Raw genomic sequence first — 18,433 nt, 5'->3', positions numbered from 1 at the left:
TCTGATAATGAATCTTTACAAAAGTCAGTAATAAAAGAAATGTCAGCCATTCACTGTGACTAGACGAGTAATCATTATAGCTGTACGAGGTGTTAACAGTAAAGGCAGGGTACACACTAAAGCCACACTTAGTGGAAGCACGCAAAGATTAAAACACAAAAAGTAAAGCACTATTTCTACTTGGTCACAGAACCGTTTGATTATCTAAAATTTCCAAATGACTTTCTAATAAGGCCAAACAAGATCATAATGAAGCGATTGTTATTAATGTCAACTTAAGTTATGATTCTGTCAAAATTTCCATCATAACTCCAGGCAAAGCTATCAGAAACACAAGGCTCTCAGCCAATAAATATCTTTTCTTTTTTACAATATTATAAAAAATGATTTTTATCATTTTAAAACATTCTAGCAGTGGAAAATGAAATGTGAAGCATCATTTCTCACAATAGCTCCTATGCTCACTTTTTAAAGGGGTAGGAAGGGGGTAGGAAGGCTCTGATTACCATCTTGAACATGTCATCAATCTTTAAGACAATCCATTTTTATCCAAAAAATTAGTTTGCTCTGAGTAAATAAACTTCCTTTTTAAAAATAAATAGAATTTTTGAGGAGTTACTTGCCCAAGACTCAGCTCTTAATGTTGAATACTTAAATATGATCACTAGAGAAAAAAGGACAATAAGATCTAAAAATTATGACTTTCAAAAAAGATGTGCAGCAGAACTGACTTATAAAATAAACTACAATCCTCTAAAAATCACCTTTTTCCAACCTCTCAAATTCCAGTTAAAAGAATATATACTAAAAGGCACTTGAAATTAAAGATATTTTCCCCACACTATTGTTTGAACTCTAAGTAAATAGCTCAAAGTAAACTTATAAGGAAGGAATTGAGAAACAATACTTAAAAACGCATCTTCCCCCAGAATCAACTTAACAAATACTACTGAGTAACTACAATGTACAAGGCTTTCTCCTAAATGCTGTAGGAGAGCAGCCCCAGAAGGAGCTCTTAATCTAGGTCTGGACCAAGTACAGAAAGATAACAGCACACCAACCTGGTGAGGGAGGGAGAGGGGAGTCAGAGCAGCGTGAAGAAGAAGAGAGGGGCTTCAGGGAAGGGTGAGACGTTGAAAGAGAAGAGGAGATGGCAAATAGACTGCAGCGTTTCTTGGTCCTAAGGTATCAGTTTAAAAACTTGGGGGCGGGGTGGGGGATCCTGCCAACAATATTAGACCACTTCACACTGCCTTCAGGCTACACTTTATAACTTACAGAACATTTTCTCCCCGCCCCCCCCCTTCTTCATGAACAGATATTGGGAGTTTGGGGTGACACTCTTGATGTGCCTACTGAGAAAACATACCCAAAGGACCAGGGACCCCAAACAAAACAAAGCACTCTTTTATAAATTTCTCAGAAATTCTGTGAGCATTACATTCTAAAATACAGAATGGATAAGTATTGTTCCCATTGTATCGATCACGAAACAGGCTCTGCAGGGATAACGACATCCCAAGCGAAAACAGCAAGTGAACAGCAGCAGGGCAGGAACTCAGCCAAGTCTTCCAACGGCGCGTGGAGCGCTTTCTCACCCGCTCACCAACGTGAGGACGAAACTCAGAGTCAGGCTGCACCTGCACAGTCAAGTCCCAAGTTACAGCGAACCTTGTTCTTAAGCAATAATGCTAATGTGTCATCAGATACAAGCTATGAAAACTTCCTTTTCCTCCCCAAGGCTCAGTATAATAAAAGGCATGGGAGAAAAAAGTAGAAGACATGTAGTTTAGCAAGAAGGAATAAAAACAGATAAGTTAACAAGTTCTTATGAAATGAATTAAAATATCATAGGAATCTAGAATTTCAAAATCTTTAGATCCACACTTCTAAACTGATCATGATGCCTGACTGTGGGAAAATCAAATCTGCTGAATTTGTTATTGAGTATATGACTTACTCCCCCCAAAAAAGTATACGAATAAAATGGGCAAAGCCAACATGCGTTGTGGTGTTGATGTTGCTGCTAAATAAGATCCCACATCTACTGAACCAAAGAACGAATAATAAGCCAGGACCTGGGGATTCGGGGGTTCCTCTCTCAGCTCTGCCACCAACCGGCTTTGTGACCTGAGGCAAAGGACACCTCTCGAGGCCTTTGTTTCTGATATGAGACATGAAGCAACCCAATTAGGTGATATTTATGGGTCAAATAAAAATGGCAAGCAATAGGATATATTGGAGTATACGAGGAAGCCATTTGGTATAAACCTAATTCGGCTTGACTTGGTTTTATTCAAAAGGGCCTGACTGTGGCTATTGAGCACGCATTGTATATCTGCTTAGACATTTCCTATGTCCAGAACAAAGGCCCTTGAGATAAAGATGCAACTTCCCCCCACATTGGCATTTCCTTAGGAATAAGCATCTTTCCTTAGGCTAGGAACTGATTGCTGCACTCACCTTTGACCACCCAGCTCACCTGTGACCACTCAGCTGGAGACAACAGACTGCCACCCTGCTGTGTTCACCGAGACAGGAGACCTACCTGCTGTTTCCATCAATCGCTGTGCCGACAGAGCAGTCTCGTGACTATTGTAAAAGGGACATTTCAATCCTATGTGAAACATCCTCTCTGGGGGTATATAACCATTCTGTGCACCCCACTTCTTTGGTGCCCTTTCTTCCTTTGGGAAGAAAGGCCCCAGGCCATGGTCCTCAGATTTCAGCTCAGAATAAACTCACCCAAATTTTCATTTATAGATTGGTTATGGATTATTTTCGTCAACACAATTAGGTGATATTTATGGATCCTTCTTTCTAAAATTGAGTCTATTAATTCTCAAGCTTTTGGACATATGAGAGGCAACTCAAAAGACTATACAGGCCATTTTCATCTAACAGAATATAATAAAACATGCACATTTGAAAACACAGAACAGATAAGTCAAGCTCCACAAAATCAACATAAGACTCAATACTCACACAGCACTTGGGTGTCCACAGAGCACTTTCATGTTTCCTCCACCCCTAGAAGCCGCACTCATAAATACTTGCAAGAGAAACAGAAACCAACGACCTAAACCTTTCTTGCAATGCTGGAGATATTAAAATAGCACCAGAGTGTCAGTGGAGCATTTGTAAAGGTCCTAGAAGTATCTGTTACAAATGATTACCCAGGGCCCATCATTGTTTCAATATGGCAAAATTTATAAAACAAATTACACAACTCAGCTAAAATGGCCTCTCAGTATACTCTTGTTTTAAACTACAACAAAGGTTCAAGATGATTTAAAACTCTGAGGGTCAAGCCTTTACTTTGGGACCACTGATCAATTTGTTAGGGCAGGGTGCAGGGGATACTCTTGGTCTGTTGGTTTTATTTAGAGCACTCTATAAATAAAAACATTTCATTCACTTTCACCTTCAAATTTTGACATCTGGAGACTGGTTTGTGGAATCTGGAAAATGACACATGAGACCAAACAGGAAATGCTATTTGGTTCATGTCCCAAGGATATTATTTAACAAAAATGCTGAGTGAGCCATTTCAAAAGCTCAGCTGGAGGGAAGGCATTCACTATAGGCTATTTATGATGCTTTCAGAAACGTCTCAGGAGGTATAAATTTTGGCAACTTATACACATTCCTTTAGGCATTTCCCTATATTGGTTCCCTGCCTTCTATGTAGAGAAAAATTTTATCCAACATAAAAAGGAGAGAGAGATGTTATAATTTCCAACAGAAAGTATATGCATTTGGATGATGAGAGGAAAGCAATTGCAGTGTATTTTGAGGTACTTGGTCTGGAAGTGAAAACATCTTCCTTCTAAGAATTACTCAGCGGGGACGCCCTGTGGCGGAGTGGTTAAGTTCAAGGGCTCTACTTTGGTGGCCTGGGGTTCGCCAGTTTGGATCCTGGGTGCAGACCTACACACCAATCATCAAGCCACGGTGTGGTGCCATCCCACATAGAAGAACTAGAATGACCTACAACTAGGATATACAACTACATATTGGGGCTTTGGGGAGGAAAAGAAAAAGAGTAAGCTAAGCTTGCTAACAGACATCAGTTGGGGCCAATCTTCCTCACCAAAAAGAAAAGAAAAAGAATTACTGAAGACAGCCTTCTTTGGCCTACTGCATGATGCTACATTTAACAAGCATTGATTATTATTTTATATGTATATACATATTATGTATATGTATGGAGATCTTTGTCAAAATACCAAACAGATCAAAGAGAGAAATACAGTTATACAGCCAAAAGAATAATGATTTCTACTGAAATGATCGATAATTATCATCAATAAATTCCAGGAATCTAATGATTAATTGTATTCTCCCCTGCTTCTTCTTCTCCTACATGTTAACATGTAGTAAAAACTTGAATTTTATCCTCTTTCCGATCTCTCAAAAAAGTCTTAAGAACCTAAGAAACAAAAGAAACAACCAAGAGAAGTATATCAGTTGCAGAGCAGATCCTTGATAATCCTGAACCAAACTACCTCTTTGTTTTATTTAAATTTTAAAAAACCAAACCTCAATCTGTAGCAGAAAGGTGTTTACACATTGCATTGTTTGGTCGGAAGATATATTAATGTGGGTTTAAGATATTCCTATCAATGTAAATTGGGCTTAAAAATGAGCCTGTAACCTCTCAAGCACACTGCCCTCGCACGATGACAGTCCAGGCACAGTACACCCTATCCCAATGGTCTGCTGCTATTCTGGAGGGGAGCTCTAACTTACTCCGCCTTTGCTTACATGGCGTATTTATATTTTTCTTCACAACTTTTTAATAAAGTTTTTCCTGCAAAAGTTTAGCAATTAGGGATTAGGAGAATGTGAGCCTTAATTGTTCACGCACCTGACCGAACGATTTCTAACACCACAGGTTGGGTCAGAGAAAGGGTGGAGATGGGGAGTGGGAAGTTGGAGGGGTGGACAGGAGACATCAGACTCCCAGGGAGCCTCATCGCTCCTACCCTTCTGAGCACCTGTCCCACCCCTACTGGAGAGTCTGATATGCTGGAAGGGGAAGTGGTAAGGAAAAAAGGTCCACAGGTAATAAGAATGCTGACCCTGACAACTGGAAGAGAACATCTTTGAGAGGTATAATATAAACTCAGGGAACAGAGGGTTCTGAGGTCCAACAAGCTCAGGAAATACCACACACTAATCTCCCTCCAGGGGACTCACATTGCACATTAGCACAGTAAGCCTTCAGAGAAGTTTAGGAGTAAAGAAACCTGTTTTACTTTATTTAATAGTGCTAAAATCTTTTCTTTTTTTTTTTTTTTGAGGAAGATTAGCCTGAGCTAACATCTGCCGCTAATCTTCCTTTATTTGCTGAGGAGGACTGGCCCTGAGCTAACATCCATGGCCATCTTCCTCCACTTTGTATGTGGGATGCCTACCACAGCATGGCTTGCCAAGCGGTGCCATGTCTGCACTCAGGATCCGAACCTGCAAACCCCAAGCTGCCAAAGCGGAACGTGCGCACTTAACTGCTGCACCACTAGGCTGGCCCCAATAGTGCTAAAATCTTACTCATCTATTAAGCTTTCTCTCAACACTAATTTGGGAAGATAATTTAGAAATCCTGAAATAGTTTTGAAAATGGCCCTATTCCATTGTTTGGGGGCTCTGTGCCAGATTATACGTGTACTGGCACCATAGTACAGTGATCAGATTTTTAAGAACATCCAGAAAAAGCTACATTTTATTCAAGTACAAGGGTATTTACTTGGCAATGGTGTCAGAGTGATCATTAAGTGTATCAGTCTACTCAAAAGCCACCATTAGCACTGCTGAAACTATCTGGACCACCGGGTCCCTTACAGCACATGGGCCATGAAGCTAAAATAGCTGCCTAACCCTTACCGTCCCTGGAGAAAGAAGGCCACTTGCTAGTCCTTAAATGTCTTTTCTTTCTTATCTCCATACCTTTGCTCTTGCTTTTTGCTCTGCCTGGAACATGCTCCCCACTATTAGGTCTCCAAGTGTCAGTCTTACTAACCCATGTAGACCTACCGACCTAAACGCCAGTTCCTCCACACAACCCTTCCAGACTGTCCAAGATTGGCTGGCTTCTACCTCCTTTAAAACCCTCCAACCACTGTGGACATCTCTTAAAGCAACAATCATATTCTCGTTACATAACCACACGTCTTTGAAACTCATCCTCCAACTAGAGTGGTAAACTCTTTAGGGACAGGAACTGTGTCTTCCCCCTATATAGATGAAGAAATTTAGGCTTAGAAAAACGTAGTAAATTGTCCAAGGTCACGTAACTAGTAAGCGGCAGTGCTGGGATTCACACCAGATCTGTCTAAGCCCCAAGCCCAGGCTCTCTCCCCTATCCACCGCCCTCCTCCACCTCTGAAACAGCAAGCCAATGGTTCCCACGGCAACAGGAAGAACGTAAGTCACCTCCTTGCTGGAAACAGGCAGCATGAAAGTTCCACCTTCTGCCCTAACTCACCGCCTGGCTTCTGACTCAATGTTTTAAGTCTACCTTCCCCTTTCAGACCTTATTTCTCGTAATGAGAAATGTAACTGTTTTTTAAAAAGAGCTTGATGGAAAACTGTAGGCTAAACAAAGTTAAACATGTTGGTTGCTTACTGCAGGATTTTACAGATCATTTAATATGCTGTGCAGCATTATACATCATTTTTATATATATATTTTAGCAGGCACAGGATATTAATACAAATTTTGTTATATATCGTGGAACAGAACTATCCTTCATAAATTTCATGTAATTCAATTGAGCAGTGCCTCGTAACAAAGAGCTTTATTTTAACAGCATCATTTTCGCAATATAATGCATGCACAGCAACAAATTCATTTCAAAATTGTTTAATAACATGCACCTAAATAAGAAATCTCACAACCAAATACTATGGGATTTCATGTTACTAGGATTTAAAGCTAGCACCAACCTACTTTGTGCCAGCAAGTGAGTGATGAAGTGCTACCCACACGATGTCTGACACTGAATGAGGGAGCCACGTGGACCTACACTGGCTTCACTCAATGATTAATACAGGTTCACTATATTTAGTTTCTACTTGAACGTTGAACCTTTTCTTCCCCATCTCTGAACCCCGGTAAGGACATGGGATAAATTCAATGACTAAAACTCAAGAAGTTTTGATGAATGAAACATGAGAACAAGACTGACTCTTCTAGGAGAAAATGAGACTTTTTCCACATTAAGTCTAAAATAACACTGGTAACCTCTGAGGAGGGCAACTGGGTGACCTGGGGGCAGCAGTGGGAGGGACACCTTTCATTTATACACTTTTGTATCTGTAGGGGGTAGAACTGTGTTCCCAAAAAGAGATATGTTCAAGTCTTAACACCCCCTCATATCTGTGAAGGTGACTTTATTTGGAAAGTGGGTCTCTGCAGATATAATGAAGTTAAGAAGAGGTCATGGTAGGTTAGGGTGGGCCCTAATCCAATGATTAATGTCCTTATAAAAAGAGAGAAAATTGGATAGAGACACAGCTTGGGGCACACAGGGAGGACTCTGCGATGACAGAGGCAGAGACTGGAGTGATACAGCTGCAAGCCAAGGAGCACCCAGGATTTCCCCCAACCAGCGGAAGCCAGACCGGCAAGGAAGGATTCTTTCTTAGAGCCTTCAGACAGACCACAGCCCTGCCAGCACCTTGATTTCAGACTTGTTGCCTCCAGAACTGCGAGAGAATAAACTGCTGTTGTTTAAAGCCACCCACAGTTTGTGGTACTTTGTTATGGCAACTCTAGGAAACTATGCTACCTTTGAAATTTTACACAATGTGACTCTACCATGCATTCAAGAATTAATCAAATTAAAATAAGACAAGCTCAAGATAATGAAAACACAAGCCACAGACTGGGAGAAAATATTAACAAACTATATACCCGATAAAGGACTGTTACATAAAATATACAAAGAACTCTCAAAACTCAACAATAAGAAAACAGACAACCCAATTAAAAATGGCATAACCTTAACAGACACCTCATCAAAGAAAATACACAGATGACAAATAAGTGTATGAAAACATGCTCCACATCATATGTCATCAGGGAAATGCAAATTAAAACAATGAGATACCACTATACACCTATTAGAATGGCTACCCTCTAGGACGCAGACACCCCGTCAAATAAATGCTGGAAAGGATGTGGAGCAACCAGAAACTCTCAATCATTGCTGGTGAGAATGAAAAATCATACAACCACTTTGGAAGACAGTTTGAGAGTTTCTTACAAAACTAAGCATACTCTTACCACACAATCCAGCAATCACACTCCTTGGTTTTTACCCAAAGGAGCTGAAAACTATATGCACACAAAAACCTGCACAAGGATGTTTATAGCACTTTATTTATAATTGCCAAAATTTGGAAGCAACTAAGATGTCCTTCAGTACGTGAATGAATGAACAAACTTTGGTACATCCAGACAATGGAATATTAGCACTAAAAAGAAACGAACTATCAAGTCATGAATAGTCATGAAGAACACTAAATGCATATTACTAAGTGAAAGAAGCCAATCTGAAACGGTTACATACTGTATGATTCCAACTATATAACATTCTGGAAAAGGCAAAACTGTAAAGACAGTAAAAAGATCAGTGGTTGCCAGGGGTTAGGGTAGAGGGAAGGATGAAGAGGCAGGGCACAGAGGATTTTCAGGGCAGTGAAACTACTCTCTATAATACTATTATGGTGATACATGTCATTACACATTTGTCCAAACCTACAGAATGTACAACACCAAGAGTGAATGAACTCTAATGTAAACTATGGACTTTGGGTAACAATGATGTATCAATGCAGGTTCATCAGTTGTAAGAAATGTACCTCTCTAGTGGGGGATGTTGATGATGGGGGAGGCCATCCATGTGTAGGGGGTATGGGTATACGGGAAATCTCCGTACTTTCCACTCAATTATGCTGTGAATCTAAAACTACTCGAAAAAATAAAGTCTCATAAAAAAAGTATTTTTAAATCATAAAGTAAGCCAAAAGTTATGCCCTTTTTTATATTACAGTTTAGTAATCAAATGGAACCCATGACGAAAATATGTATACTTTTCCTCAAAGCTTTACATGTTCCTTTGTTCACTCAAACTTCAACTAAGTGCTACGCTGTGCCAGCTGTAGTAGCCTGGGAAAGGTTCTAGAGAATCCAGAAATCAGCTACTTCCTGTCCTTTAGGATGATGTCTACTCTAATAATCATAGAGGAAACAGATTACATCAACTCGTAGGGAAGGCATTAGTCAGGTATATTGAGGAATTAAGATTAAGATCAGGGGCCGGCCCCGCGGAGGAGTGGTTAAATTTGCACGCTCCGCTTCGGTGGCCTAGGGTTTTGCCTGTTTGAACTGTGGGAGCGGACATGGTACCACTCATCAAGCCATGCTGAGGTGGCATCCCACGTGCCACAACTAGAAGGAGCCATAACTAAAAATACACAACTATGTACCAGGGGGCTTTGGGGAGAAAAAGGAAAAAATATATATATATATATTAAGATCAAATTTTTAAGTGCTATTTAACCATAAATATGAGACAGATGATCTTTCTCCTTCCCTCTATTCAAAGATTAAGGATATGAAATATAAATTAATTACTTGACTGGTTCAAGATGCATCTCGAGAAAATCGGACACAAATTAGAAGAGACGGATGTCACTGAATATGTACCATGGCATGAAAACCCTTTCAAGAATTCTGAAAAGGAAGAATAAATATTAAAAAGACAAAACACTCGAGAGAATAGTTGAAAATGGAAGCAGATCCTGAAATCATTAAAACTCTAGTGTTAAGAGAATGAAAACTGGAGAAGAATGAGCCATGCTGGAGGATTCTACCATCTTAAGAAAGAAGGGGAGGAGTGTCTTAAAATTATTCTGAAACGATGCTGGTCAAGAACAGAATTATGTACAAATCAGACTCCACACACTTCCTCACACTGTCTTCTCTCCTAACCTTCTGTCTTTATGCTATTGCCAAATTAACAAAAAAAAAATTGATAACTCCATTTCCAGAATTGACAGCATAATTCAGTTGTTACCTTAGCATGAAAAAAACTGGAAGAAAACATTTAAAAGAAATGGTGTCCTCTCTTAGAACCAGTTCCTCAATCTTCTTAGAAGTAAAAATAGAACAAAAGTGAAAGATATCATATAACGTGTGTCTTCACATTCAAAAGATTATTGTTGAATCCTGTGTTAAAATTTTGGCAAAAAAATAGTAGCCTCCTCCCTAGGGCCTAACTACATGTATGCATTGGTATGCTGCAAGATAGAAGAACAATACCTTAGAAGAGTGGTATTTTTAAAATGTTGCTGAAAAAGTGGGAAAAAAATAACAAGCTGCTCTCTCTATTAAGAATCACATGCAACAAGCATTTAAAAAATTACCATAAAGTAAAACAAAGACCTACTGTCCTATGAAACACACGGTAAGTTTCACTATATCCCCAAATCCTAAGATCACTGTATTTGGGGAGATGAATGTGTATCATTAGAAGAGAATGGAGGAAAATCTGGTTTGGAGAGGAGGACTTGTGGTAACTTGGTCCTGCTCAAAATGCCCCAATTCAACTTGATTAGATCAACCTAAAAATTATTAGAAAATTAGGAGCTGGTTTCAGCAAGGGACAGAAATACATTAGGAAAACTTTTTCTTCTGTTTGTACTGGTATTTGATAGAAACTTCAAATGCATTTAAGTAACAACTCCTTGCTTTCAAAACAACCACCACTGCAGAATGCTATTTCTGCAGTAATATGAAGTAGGAGGAACACATATTGGGAGTAGAATAATTTGGACTGCTACTGACTTAACAGCAATGAAACCTCCCACTTTGCTGCAGGAAACATTATGACAAATCCCCGTCTAGAGGATGGAAAAACCTTATTCATTTCTTCTCCAGAAATGTATATACTCAATCAGCAAGTGTTCTTCTCAAAAGCACCAAATAACCGTTTCTCAGGAAGCTTGTTTTCTGAACTCTTCACCCTACATTACTTCTGAATTTTTCTCCTCTCCATTTCCCTAATTTTAACTTAATTGGTTGTGAATCCAAAAACATGTGTTTCCTATTTGCATTTGGCTACAGAAAACAATTCTTAACGTACATTAGGGAATCTAGGGGCAAATGCTGGAAGCAGGAGAACGATAAAAGATAAAACAATAATGGTCAAAGCAAAAGCAAGAATGCTGTTTCTCTCCTCCTACTGTTGCCAAGAAGATGGTATAAATTTCCTCTCCTTTTGGAAAATTACCTAATTATAGGAAAGAGCAGGCTTTCTGCTTATGATACCAAATGTGGATATTTTAAAGAGTGCTACAAGCTGTCCTCTTAAAATGGGGCAAGGAAAGAGAAGCGTGTGTAACTGCAGCACGTGCGTGACGACAGGAAGCACCATCTCCACACGCATCAATCATACCCTTGTCATCATCTCTCCATTCCTGACCTCCCAGAGCAGTTACAAATTGTGGTCTCCAGATCAGCAGCATCAGCACCAGCTGGAAACTTATTAGAAATCCAAATTATCGGGCCCCACACTAAACTGCAGAATCAGAAACTCTAGGGGTAGGACACAGGAATCTGTTTCAACAAGCATTCCACAGATTCTGATTTGATTAACCATGTCCCACAGGAACCTACTATCTGCCAATTCTTTCCGGCTTTTAATCATATGTTGCCAGAATTGTTACTAAACATTTTCACGTGTATACCTTCTCCAACTAATTTATAAGATCCTTGGGGCAAAAGTTCTCTCTCTTCCCTTGTCCCCTTTGCTTTCCCTGACCCACCAGTACCTTCCACAGAGCTAATGAGCTAAAGGAAACATAATAAGCATTCAGACTGACAGGAGCAGGGGAGGGGCCTTGGGGAGAGTTCTCCCTTTTTGAATGTGATACTCCATCCAACTGAGATTATCTATTTCCCTTAATTATCAGCTAGAAATAAAAGGCCCTAGTTCTCCAATTTACAGTCTAGAGAGGATTCATTCATTCTTGGGATGGAACTGCTTAGCTTCAGAATTTGGATAATCCAACTGGAAAACAAATTAAAATTGCATAAAATATTTCCCCCAACAGCTTGGCGACCTCAAACAGAGAGGGGAGGAAGAAGAGGCTGCACTTCTTTCTCAGAAGCACCCGGTGGGGCCAGATACATGGGAAGGTTCCTGAGTTACCCCTGTGGCAGGATGTAACCTTCCAAACTCTTTTAATGTGAAATGCTGTTTTTGTTTGCCTTCTCTTTCTTAGCTACATTCAAAACCTGAAATGCAAATAAATATTTCCCTGCACACAGGTGCATCACTCTCCTTGAGCAAAGCTGAACTAGTTGCTCAGTTGCTAGCAGACTTAGGTTCTGAGTTTAACAAATGTTGGGAGCTTAGCGGTGGATCCTGGGGAGGATCTAACCACAGGGGAATTCCTCCACCTGGCATAATAAATACACGGAATTTGCTCAGATGTATTCTGCTGGCATTGAGTATGTGCCCTATTAAATACTGTGCAGGGACGTTCCACATTATGATGGATCACCTGTGCCTCCCCCGCCCTACACCTGGTATTTTTGAGAAGTACCCACACACTTAAGAGTTAGGCTTCTAGGCTTTCCTACTTCTCCAGTTACATCTGCAAGTTCTTTAAGGCAATCTGAAAAGGGGCTCTATTTGGGAATGAATCTTTGTATGCTCCAAAAATGTATACGTTGAAACTCTAACCCCTACAGTATTTAGAGATGGGGCCTTTAGGGGGTAATCAGGTTAAGATGAGGTCTTGAAGGTGGGGCCCTCATGATGGGAGTAGTGCCCTCATAAAACACCAGAGCTTGCTCACACGCTCTCCACCACGTAAGAACAAAGCGAGACAACGGCTGTCTCTAAGCCAGGAAGAGGGCTCTCCCAGGAACCAAATCTGCCAGCACCTGATCTCGGATTGCCCAGAACTGTGAGAAATGTTTAAGTTACCCAGTCTATTATATTTTGTTATAGCAGCCTGAGCAGATTAATAGCGCCCCCCACTCTGAATTTCTCTTCCATGGCTTCTCACTAGATCTCTGACCCCAAATCCTTAGTAAAGATAAGAAAACCTTCTGTTTGCCTATGTCAGCACATGTGTGAGCTGAATTAACTGCATGCAGTCCAACTGGGCCAATGTAAGTGGTGACCTATGGAGAAGAGATGGCAGGCACAGGGTGCTCAGCCTCAAAAACCAAAGTGATTTCTATGAGCCAGGCATAATCAGAAAGCAACAGAGTGGCCAGAGCTGAAGAGGATGTGCACTCTGAGGCAAGAGTCATCTCAGCTGAAACAACTGCCATCCCCAGGTTGCCATGAATGTGGGGTTGGGAAGAACTCTAAAGATGACAAAAGTCATTTTTCTCCAGTGTGGTAGGAAGGGGAAAGGTCCTTTGCTGAAAATTAAGCTATCCAAAAAGAATTTTTTAATTGTAAGTATTTCCTACCAATCTGAGTTTGAAGACAGACTTATACCTAGGACACACATGACTCATAATAAATTGTCTTTAGAGGAGTATGCAGGTTAAATCTAGGTCTCTGCAGTGAAACACCAGAGCAGATATCAGCCTTAACAAAACAAAAGAAAGCTTTGTCCTTGGCTAGATTCTTGCAAACCCAGATGCTCTAGAATAAGGCAATGTCCACGTCTCTGTGGCTAATTAGCAAAACTTTCCTTTTCCCCCATAGTTGGGGTCCACAGCCGATGACTGGTTGCCTAGGTGCAAAAGTCATTCTCAAAGGATATAGAAACAGCAAAGGCTTCTTGTTACATGCTAGGCCCAGGTTCTTGTGTGCAAGACTCAAAAACAACATAAAGCCTTTTTTCCTTCCCTCTGTGTTATTGGGGAAACAGAACATGCCCCTCTCGCAATACAGCACTTCAACCATTGTCGCTGCGCCGTCATCGAGCCTCTGCATTAAAAGGACTTCTGGTAACTCAGTGCAGAGTACATGGGAGTGCTCAGTTTCCCGGCACTTGTTCTTTGCTAGGAAATCAATTCCTCTAAATACAAAATGCAGTGGTGACAGCATATGGTAACAGCACAGTGTCTGCAGTAACGTACAGGAGTACTGTCAGAGAGGAGACCTGGGCTTTGTGAAGAGCACAGAGATGAATTTCTTCTAATATCTGGTTTGCCAGTTTCCTCCTGTAAATCCTCTATGCTGATGAAGCTAGGCATGACGTACATATGAAAAGACACTAAGGTAATCAGGACCTCATTCAACATCATTTTCCTTGTTCTCTTTGGACTCCAGGGGGGAACAGTTTGCCATCATTCCTGCTAACAAGTGTGACGGGAGAGTACACAAACACACACACAAAACCAGAAGAGCCTCCAAGTTCTTCCCTCAGAGGCCCACGAACCCTGGAATTACTGTCACAAGTCATTCAAATTTGATTAGAGGTAGGAATCTTCTACTTTAAACACTGAGCAATTAGTGTCATCACGAAGGATAAATTATTTTGCATCATTTGTATATAACTTATATGCTTCCTACAAAAAGTACATGTGATTCAAAGAATTGGTGGAAACAAGGTGCCACAGAGGCCATCAAGATCCATAAAGCTTAGGGGTTGGCCCTGTGGCCAAGTGGTCAAATTTGCTTGCTCCGCTTCAGTGGCCCAGGGTTTCGTTGGTTCGGATCCTGGGCACCAGCATGGCACCGCTCATCAAGCCATGCTGAGGCGGCATCCCACACAGCACAGCCGGAAGTATCTACTACTAGATTCTACAACTATGTACTGGGGGCCTTGGGGAGAAAACAAAACAAAAAAAAAAAAGAGGAAGACTGGCAACAAATGTTAGCTCAGGGCCAATCTTTAAAAAAATCCCCATAAAGCTTACGTTCTCACACTTTTCCTAAGAGAGTAAGTGGCGCCCCTTCAAGTCCAGGGCTTATAGCAAATAGGAAAGGTGTGACAAGTGCATCCTTGTCTGAACGTGAAAGGGAAATGCGTGAAACGGCTAGAGTTTGTGTGTGCACTCACTGAATACGAGGGACCTTAGAGGGAAAGCAGGAGCTAACGTGCTGAAGTATCACTCACAGGCATTCCGGCTGTACAGCATGGTGGTTACAAATACACTGACCCTGGAGACACAGAGTCCTGGGCTCCAATCCCAGCTGCCAGCTATGTGACCTGGGCAAGTTTTCTTAACCTAAATGTGTTTCCTCACCTATAAAATAGAGTAATAAAACCTACCTCATAACATTCTTGTGATGATTAAATGAGAAGACCTGCAGGCACTTAGCAGAGGGCCTGGCACACAGTAAATCCCCATTAACTTTCGGCTATTTTTCTTTCATTTCTAAAACTCCCTCTAAATCCCTCTGTAGGTCTGGGACAACCGACCCAAAAGAAAAGCAGCATTTTCATCTTGCTTCTTGAAGGATGTGTTAGGGTCTTAACAGAGGGAATGAATTTACATTTAGAGACATCCTTAAACAGGGGAATGCCAAGCAACATTTTATCACGGCCACAGTGGAATCAAACGTAGAGCGGTTATAAATACCCAGAAAACTAATATTTGTAACATTTCGATACTGAAGATAGCCTTGCTATTTTATATTTCCAACAACATTAAAACTCTGTAATGTTATTCCAGCCAAGTAATTCTACAAAAGACCAAATAAGTACCACTCAATCTGTAAACCACAAAAGGGGGAAACTAGATCACTAAGTCCATTCCATATCAATAACCCTGTCTTTTAAGAATCTGAAGGCAGGAGTCTACACTAGGAATTGCAACTTAGGTGTTCTAGTTTGAATATTTATAATAGCTGCAGTCCCAGATATATAATGCTGCATAATAAACCCAAAGTGGCTTAAATCAAGAACAATGTTAATTTTGTTCACGAATCTGCAATCTGGACAGAGCTCAATGGAGACAGTTTATTTCTGCTCCACTCGGCATCTGCTGGGCCAGCTCAAAGGCTGGGGGCTAAAATCATCTGAGAGCTCACCCGCTCACATGTCTGTCAACTAAACTGAGAAAACTCAAACAGCTGGGAGCTGAAACAGCTGGGGTTCCTCCGGCATCCCCTCTAACTGTACGTAGTTCTTCCATGTGATCGCTCCAACATGGCAGATTCAGGGCACCTGGACTCAGGGCTCGAAAGGCAGAGGTCACAAGAAAGAAAGAGAACCAGGCGGACACTCTATTGCCTTTCATGGCCTCACCCTGGAAGTCACCCATCATCAACTCCACCACAGTCTAGCAAACCACCCAGGTTTAACATGTGGAAACACAGACCCCCGACCTCTCACTGAAAGACTGGAAAACCACATTGTAAGAAGGGCACATAGGATAGGGTATACAATGGTGGGACCATTTTGGGAAAATATAACCTGCCACCATTAGCTTTCACACACTGAATTAGTCAGGTTCTTGTTTACAAGCAACAGAAACCAACTTTGGCAGACTGAAAAGGCAAACAGGAGTTTATCGGAGGGATATTGAGAATTCTAAGACTCAAAGGAAAAGCTCGAAACCTGGCCTGGAAATGAGCCAGAATCAAGAGACTGAAGGGAGGCCGGGAAAAGGAGCCTCAGTCACAGGAAAGGCCTGTTAACACACCTCCCTCACCACCACTGCTGTGACTGGATGGTGATGTCGCTGGACGCTCAACCCCACCACTGCTAACAAGAATCAACTGTCTCCACTTCTTTGAGTCATGCCCTCAAGATTCAAAGTTCTGAATGAGTGATTCTGATTGGCTTAGCCTAAGTCACATGCCCGAGACCTAGTATCCTGGGACAAGAGGAGGCAGGATCTAGCCCCTTCTGGAGGAGAAATCCTACCTCCCACAAAGGCCTATACAACAAAGAATTTGACCCAAATAAGAATAGAGGTTCAGATGCTGGGTAGCCAAAAGTCCAGCAAATGTCTGATCCACAGGGAAAACAGTCCTTTACCCCTTTGAAATGAAACATCATACTGTCTTCTGGCAGCAAAGAGTAAGAACAGAGCCTGGTTAGTAAGCAGGTTTTAGCCTGTAAATCCTCAATCCATGATGCAATCCATTAGGATAAGAAAATTCCTCAGAGTGAAGTGTATTAAGTTAACTAAGATCATAATTCTACTGGAGCAAGGTTGGAGTCTAACACTATGGACATCCCACAAATCGAGATGTGCTTGTGCTCTTCACAGAGGATGGGCTTGCACTTACCCAGTGCAAGGGTGGGTAACATCCCAAAGTCCATCTATACAGAGGTCACCTATACAAAGGGCAGTTATTCTGACTTTAAAACAAAAATTTCCAAACTATTATTAAATTGCCAGGTTGGCATATAAGCATCTAATTAGTTTAAAATTTTATGCCACTGACTGCAGCCAGTAATACTGTATACAGCATATAAGCAGTATTTAGAACATGACTTTTGTGGGGGAAGGCTGCCCACATGATCCTTAGAACCCAGAATACCCTGGCCTTGGCATCAGCAGGGGAGACTCTCCTTGCTTGGCTTCACTGGCAGCAGGAAGGAGGTGCCCTGTTGTGGTGGGAAGAAAACACTTTCCGTGCCAAGATGACTGATCGTATGGAAGGAAATTCACATATATTCACGTTTTTAAAAAAATCATCTGAGACACTACTACATATTAGGATAAAAGATCTATCCAGATCCTCCACAAACTTTTGAAAGCAAATATTGACAGACAAGTAACTGATTCTCCTAAAATCCTAAACACAACAGCTAATATCTTTATATACATTTCAAATGTGTAAAACTAGTATTTACTGTTTTTCTTATATCACTTTAACAATAAATTAGAATTCAGTCAAAATATTTACTGTGTGCTATGTCTCAGTCACTAATTCTAGTTTTGTTGTTAGTGCCGTCAGTTGATTCTGACTCCTAGGACCCTGTGGACAGCAGAGTGGAACCCTGCTCAGTCTTTCTGCCCTATCCTCTGACCTTCTGGCTCTCTATCAGACAACCAACGCTCCACTGCTAGTCATAGGGTTTTCAGGGCCAGTCTTTTTTGAAAGTGGTTGGCCAGGGCCTTCTTCCTAGTCTTAGTGTGGAAGCTCCGCTGAAACCCGTCCTCCATGGGTGACCCTGCTGGTATTCGAAATCCTGGTGGTACAGCTTTCAGTGTCACAGCAACACACAGCTGCCATGACAACCAAGAGACAGGTAGTGTGGTTCCCTGACCAGGAAACCAATGCCGGATGCTTGGTGAGAGCAGGCGGTGAGAGTGTCGCCAGATATGGACCCTAACCCATTTCTTTTGTCCTGCCTAAACTCTGACCTTTGTGTTTGACCTAATTCTCCTGTCTTTTTGAAAGGTGCAGGTGTTCCTTAATCTAACACCTTGAGGCCTTGAGCCTATGTGGTTTTCAGCTATGTTCCACGAAGAAGCTCTAAGAGACAA

At 41.2% G+C, this 18,433-nt stretch overlaps 1 protein-coding gene across 9 annotated transcripts in view; it reads right to left on the bottom strand.

Annotated features, from left to right (window-relative positions):
• The window catches only part of PPM1L (protein phosphatase, Mg2+/Mn2+ dependent 1L), a 257,331-nt gene that overhangs the window by 139,470 nt on the left and 99,428 nt on the right, over positions 1-18,433 (bottom strand). The window contains exon 1 of one of the 9 annotated variants that reach the window (XM_023623236.2): positions 2,986-3,109. The exons of the other annotated variants lie outside the window; for them this stretch is intronic. The gene's annotated coding sequence lies outside the window, so the exon portion shown is untranslated. Of the gene's footprint in view, positions 1-2,985; positions 3,110-18,433 lie in introns of those variants that run through there. 9 annotated transcript variants of the gene reach the window in all.

This window comes from Equus caballus, chromosome 19 (assembly GCF_041296265.1).
Source record: "Equus caballus isolate H_3958 breed thoroughbred chromosome 19, TB-T2T, whole genome shotgun sequence".
NCBI classification, from domain to species: Eukaryota; Metazoa; Chordata; class Mammalia; order Perissodactyla; family Equidae; genus Equus; species Equus caballus.
The sequence above is the reverse complement of the archived record's forward strand: the minus strand, read 5'-3'. Positions and strand labels throughout refer to the sequence as shown.